At 44.8% G+C, this 6898-nt stretch overlaps 1 pseudogene; it reads right to left on the bottom strand.

Moving 5' to 3' along the window:
• Positions 1-4336: 4336 nt before the first annotated feature.
• On the bottom strand, positions 4337-4944 carry LOC112908873 (small ribosomal subunit protein uS19 pseudogene; annotated as a pseudogene).
• Positions 4945-6898: the final 1954 nt, after the last annotated feature.

Genomic DNA, 6898 nt, shown 5'->3' with positions numbered 1-6898 from the left:
TTGCTTATTAAAGATATAGCCCTTTAAGTATAAAATAAGTTGTACATTTTCCAAGTTTGTCGTGTCCTTCAACTTTATGGGATGTTTGCCAAGTAGTATCTCACTTTGATGTAGCCAAAGGTATTGAGTCTTTCTGTTCAGAGCTTCCAGGCTCTGTGACATCATTAGAAAAGCTGTGTCCATACCAGGTCATAGCACAGTGAGCTTTATGATTTTTTTCATTTAAATCTTAGATTCATGTGTAGTGTATCCTCTGTATATGGCATGATATATGAATTCACTTTTTTTCTTGAAAACGTAATTTCTCTAGCAGCATATGGATTTGAAATGCAACCTTTATTGTATTCTAAATTCTGTGTGTATCCGGGACTATTTTCTGACTGTTCTGTTCCATTTGGCTGTCTATTCCACATTGTCTTAGGTACTAAGCACTATGCTGTGTTTTGATGTCTGAGGTCCCCAGTTGCTGTTCTTTTTCAAAAATGTCCTGGCTGCTCTTGTTTTTCCTCTCCCACCCCCAATTTAGATTTTAAAATCATCTTTGTAGGCTTAAAATAACAAACAACAATTCCTAATAGCGTTTGTTTTTTTTTAAATCAGAGCTGAGTTAATCTAGGAAATAACTCAGAGGGGCTTGGCATTTTTATTCCTTTGAGTCTTCCTGTCCAAGAACTTGGTAGTTTCCTCTTTGTTCACACGTTGTTGTTGTTTTTATGTCGCTTAAAAAAAAATGTATAGGTCTTTGTGTTGGGGGGGTTCCCATGATACGTTCAGGTTCAAGGATTCAAGAGGAAACACTGTTATGCACATGGTTAGTGTATATTATAGAAAGACGATGTGGATCAGCATCAGCCAAGGGGCAATAATAAGTCTTAGTAAATTTTTAAGGGTTAAAATCATAGAAAGTATCTTTTTCATTCTAAATGGGATGAAACTCAATCAATAATGTAAACTAATTGTCACAACCATCTGGAAATTAAACAACTCACTTTTAAACAACCAATAACTCAAAGATAAATCACAAGGGAAATCAATATCTTGAGACAGATGAAAACAAACATGGTGTTCAGAGACCACTGGGCACGGCACCAATGCCATGATGGAGATGTACAGCTGGACAGCCACACATCAAAGAACAAGAGTCTCAAAAAAACAACAAACTGCATGTCTTAAGGAACTAGAGAAAGAAGAACCAACTGAACTCAAAGCTCATAGAAGGAAGGAAACATTAAAGACAAGAATGGAGAGAAACAAAACAGAGAATGGAAGAATGGGAAAGAAAGTGAGTGAAACCCAAAGTTGGTTCTTCAAGTTGTTTTTAATGATTTTGTTTTTAAGAAATCTCTAAGCCCAACATGGGGCTGGAACTCACCACCCTGAGACCAAGAGTCTCATCAACTGAGCCAGCCAAGTGCCCCCAAAAGGTGGTTCTTTAAAAGATCAACACATCTGACAAACTCTCAGCTAAGAGGACTAGGATAAAAAGAGAGAAGACTCAAGCCACTAGCACCATAAATGGAGGTGGTGTCATTACTACCTGTTCTACAGAAACAAGAAGGACGAAGGCTCCATAGAAGGTGCCTGTGGGAGGTTGTCGAGTGCAGCAAGGCTGCAAGACACAAAGTTGGGGGCCTCTGAAGTGTGCAGGACTTGGGTGTTCCGACCCCCCTAGAGTAGCCCTTTCCTGGCCAACCCCCACACCCCGCCCCCTGCCTGAAGTCCTCATTGCTCATCACCAAGGCATCCTGAGGAGGCTTTCAGTCAATTTTCCTATAAGTTTGATCACCAGAACCTGTGTTACTTACCTACACGGGGCAGTTGATTCACCAACGAGGCGGACCACATCACAGGATGCCCGTGGTTCTTTGTTAATGACCAAATCTAGTAAGAATCACAGAGGACATTCTCAACAGAAGACAAGTGGTGGCCATGTCGAGATTCAATTTAGTCTGTCTAGGCCACAAGGCCTCCTGCTGCCTGCCTTATTCAGGGCGGGTGGCCCCCCAAGGGCATCGGCACCCCCCACATGATCCCCATTGCTTCAGCCCTGTCAGGAACCCCCTGGGTCCCTATTCTGTCCTTCAGCTGTCCACCCCAGGAAACGGTGACTGTGTGCACGTGTCACATCAGCTATGACTCTGCTGCCTGTGTCCATGATTACCAGGGACCTCTCTGTCCCATCACCACCATTTGAGGTCGAGTGGCAGTCGTCTGCTGGGAGTTGGAGGGCCGCACAGTGGCCCGGCAGGCAGCGGCTCCCACACTTTCAGGAAATGTAGCCCAACAGTCACACCACTGGGGTTCCACTGGGACAGAGGGCAGTCCTGGTCACATCACATGGTGTGACCACAGTGAGGTCACCAGGTTGCAGGCTGCGGCTGGACCTCGTCAGGTTTCTGGAGCAGACGCATGAGTCCACCCTCGCAAGTGAGCTCACCAGAGCATCCACGTGCCCCTTCTGATAACCATCCAATCCTGGGAATGGATCTTCATACAGGCATTGACGTGTCCTACTTTTGTGTGATTTCATAGGGCCGTGTTTACACGGACCTCTCTTTAACAGTCCAGTTTTCCATGGCCCACCTGCCTGACCATGTGGCTGAAACATTGGCCACAGCCCCTCAGTCAGTAAAAACCCACACGGAGTGACATTTATTGGTTAATGTTCAGTTCTTCCACCAAGGTGAGCACCATGCAATTCAGCAGAGTTGATGCATGCAACACCAGAGGGTCTCCAGCACTCAACTGTAGTGCACTGACCTTCCAACCAGGACGTTAGTGGGAAGCCGGACCCTGAGCTGCCGTCTGTAAACCAGACAGCTGTTTGTTGGTGAATAGAGACCTGCAGACCCAGCTGCTCCTGAGGCGGTTCCAAAGTTGGCCCACCTGCAAATGAGTATGAGCACCTCCTTGTACCTGCAGCAGCGTGCTCCTGTGTAAACCATTCCATGTTGTGTGGAGCACTTCCGGGTACTGCCTTCCTTATTGAAGGGTGTCTCTGACATCCATCCAACATATTATGGGTATTTCAGGTTTCAGGATTATTTTACACCTTCAGTCATGGGGCGGTTTCAATTAATGCCCAATGGCAAGCTAGTAGCCTTATCTCAAACAGCGTAGATCTTGTCTCCGAATCTGGAAATGTTCTGGTCCAAAATCCCTGTGGCTGCCACTGGGTGGCACTCATGTCCTTTTGCCATAGCTCCCGTCTAGGCTCATCTCCTAGAGCCATCCTCCTTCTCCATGGACCACACAGCACTATTGTGCAGAGAACTTGTGCCATCACTCCAGTTTCTACTATGTCATTAGTTAAAGCGGGAATCTCTTTTGTCCCCAGTATTTGGGACAAAACAGTATTGTATACTGTTTCGAATTAACAAGTTCTATGGGCTCAAGCAATTCCATGGGTTCCATTAACATGTCCAGTTGTCTTGTTTTTCAGTATTGGGGATAGAAAAAATAACTCCTAATCAGACATAACATCTATCAATTAGCACATTTAGGTAAAGGAAATGCAACCACTTCACATAAAGTCTATATACATATTCCAATTTTCCTCCAAACTGACACCATAACCCCATCAACCTGTCAATCACTGCATCTTCATAGCCTTCCCATCTAACTGTAGCCCCATCAGGACCTCACCACCAGGATTGGGAATCACAGTGCATTGGGGTCTCCCATCAAAGTGTCCTAGAAAAATTCGTTCTCCAATACCCAGTTATCTTACCCACACAGATGCAGATGGCCTTGGGCCCCTAGCTGGAGATTGGGTCAAAAGACCCTGACTCTTTCAATAACCCTGATCTCAAATAATTTGCTGGACTGTTACCCTTAGTGATTCCAGCCCATATTTCTCATTGTCATCTGCCTTCTGGCTTTTCCAATTCCTCCAAACTAGAGTAAATAGGACTCTTTTAGGGATTTTCACTGTGGGGGGACTGCATAAGGTCCCATCGGTACACCCAACCTCCACTAGTGCTGCATGAAGATATTTGTTTCAATCCCACTGAAGTCTGCTTTATTAATAACAGTTCAAAGATTTCCATGCTGCTGTGGAAAGTCCCTTGACTATCCTCTTTGTCATTCCCCAACTCTCATTATTCTAATTATCTTTTTGGTAAGACCAAAAAGGGAAAGGTGATGACCCTAATCCACACAATGGGACAATTCCATCACATTATACTCCTCAGTTTCAATAATTTCTTAATTTTGTCCCCCAGCCACCTGGACTACCTTCTTGGTGGCCAGAAGTCTTAGAAGTGCTTGTTATCTGTTGTTCCAACATAGTCTCCCTCTTTGGTAGCATTCCAGAAGCTAGCAGCTGTAGCTCGGATCAGCAGAAATCCAAGTTTGGCGTGAGGTTCCCCATTAAACACTCTCCTTCACATCCTTTCCTCTTCTCCTTCCCCTCCTCCTCCCTCTCCTCCTCCTCCTCCTTCTTTAGAAAAGTCTGTGTCTTTATTGGCCAAATAGGATACTTGAGAGGGATGAACCTTGAGGAGTGAGTGGCCTGATGCCAGGCCTGCCGTACTTCGCAGGATTGCAGGTGTTGGAGAACTCACCCTGGTAGTGGCCAATCATCTCAGGCTTGATTTCCACCTGGTTGAAGATCTTGCTGTAATAGACACCAACCATGCTGGCCGCCATCTTGGGCAGCATGATCATGTCCCACAGGTGTGTCTTAACCACCTCAGGCTTCTCCATGAGAGGAGCTTCCTTCTTGGCCTTGGACAAGTGTTTCAGCAGTGAGGGCTGCTTCCTCTGTAAACCCCAGTTCAGTATCCACCACTGCTGGGCACTGTACAGTTGGATCAGCTGCTCAGGAAATATGTCCAACAGCTGGCCAAGGTCCATGCTGCAGTAAGTGAACTGGTGAAAGATGCACTTCTTCTGCTCCACTTCTGCCATCTTTGTCAGGCTTCAGAAAGGACCACCCGCACTCTGTGCAGACAACAACAACCAAAGAGTTATATATATAGCTTGTTTCTTCTTGTTTTGCATTCTCTTATATCTCTAGTGAGGCCGCTTCTTGGGAGTTGGTTCTATTAGTCCTAAATTCCATTGGTAACTTTTATGTCTAGTAATTGATCTCAGCACAGCTACTGTTTCATACCCTGACTCAGTAGCTACCAAAGGCTAAACTCACTCTTCCTTTTCCCAAAGAACACTTTCACTGTGTTTCAGTAAGCTAGGATTAGTACAGCAAACCCCACTTAAGGCACCAACTGTGTCACGGGTCCCCAAGGCCTCCCTCGGTTTTGATGATTTGCTAAACGGACTTATAGGACCCAGGAAAACTGTTATGTCACAGTTATGAGTTATTATAGGTAACAAATACAGATTGAAATCAGCAAAGAAAAATAAAAAGGGGAAATCCAGGAAAACCAGACACAGGCTTCCAGTTGTTCTCTCCCAGGACAGCACTTAATTCTCCATAATGATAAGTGACAACATGTGCAAAGTGTTGCCAACCAGGGAAGGTAACCCTGGAGGCTTGGTGCCCAGGAATTTGGCTGGAGGTCTGTCATGTAGGCATGCGGCACCCTAACTACTTGGCTCCAGCTGCTCCAGAGACCAGATTGACAGCAAGGTGCAGAGCCCCAAGCAAACAGAAACAGGCAGGCCCCATAAATCATGTTGTTAGCATCAAGGATCTAGCACTGCCCAAGACTCCAGGGAAGTAAAGACATTCTTATGAGACCAGATATTCCAAAGGCTCAGAGGTTATCTGCCAAGAGCCAGTCAAGGGCCATTGTTTTGAGCACCCCACACCCACTGAGTCAATCCTTTACTACATGGTCTTGCACATTTTTGTTAAGTTTCCAATTAGGTATTTTTTTAAGTCCACTCTTGTAAATGGGATGTTTAATGTATTAAACCTGTTATTCATATTATAAAACTATCAGTGCCCATCTGTTAATGTTGCACCATATAACCTTCCTGAATTCACCTGCTTATTATTAGGTTTGGTTCTCATGGGCTTTCCAGATACACATTCTCGTCACCTACAAATAATCATAGCTTTCTGATTGCTTCTATAATGATCCAACTAAACAGTTCAGCAGGTATAGTTCCTGATTTTTATTCCTGGTAGTCATTATTATTATACAAGTTTATAGGATACCAACTAGAACTTTCATCCATTAGAAACTCGGGCTTTACGACCAGCATGGTTTATGAGCATTTGCTACCATTAGCTCCTGTTTGAACAGCCCTTTTCCTCCTTTTAAGATCAGCCAAAGTCTGTGTATTTAACCTAAGGTGGATGAAAATAAACCTTTAGGAAGGTTACCTTGAAAATAACAAGCTCTAGGAGCACCTGGGGGGCTCAGTGGGTAAGCGTCTGCCTTTGGCTCAGGTTGTGATCCCGGGATTAAGTCCTACTCAGCCTCCCTGCATGGAGCCTGCTTCTCTCTCTGCCTATGTATCTGCGTCTCTCTCTGTGTCTCTCATGAATGAATAAAATAAAATAAAATAAATAAAATAATAAAATAAAATAAATAAAATTTAAAAAATAAGTAAATAAAATAAAATAAAATAAAATAACAAGCTCTAAATCCACAGAAGAACATCTTAAATACACAAACTACTTGAATACGCCATCTGCATCATGGCCTCCCTCCCCAGAGTCCAGGCTCACCCTGTTCCAGGCAACCAGACTGCTGTCTGATTAACCCCCCAACCTTTAGGCTGTACCCTACATGTACAGCCAGAGTTTTTCTTGAGGACAGGACCCAGAGCCCCACAGTGGGCGCTGAGGGCTGTAAGGCAGGGAGCCCCCCATCTGAATTCTGTTTGACGGATGTGGGCAGCTCCTGGTGAGGCATAGAGGGGCAGAGCGGCAGCCCCTGCCAGGAGCCTGGTTGGGGAGGGAGCTGTAAGAACCTGTCCTTTC

This window comes from Vulpes vulpes, chromosome 1, assembly GCF_048418805.1.
Source record: "Vulpes vulpes isolate BD-2025 chromosome 1, VulVul3, whole genome shotgun sequence".
In the NCBI taxonomy this organism is placed as follows: domain Eukaryota; kingdom Metazoa; phylum Chordata; class Mammalia; order Carnivora; family Canidae; genus Vulpes; species Vulpes vulpes.
This window is presented reverse-complemented; position numbering and strand designations above follow the sequence as displayed.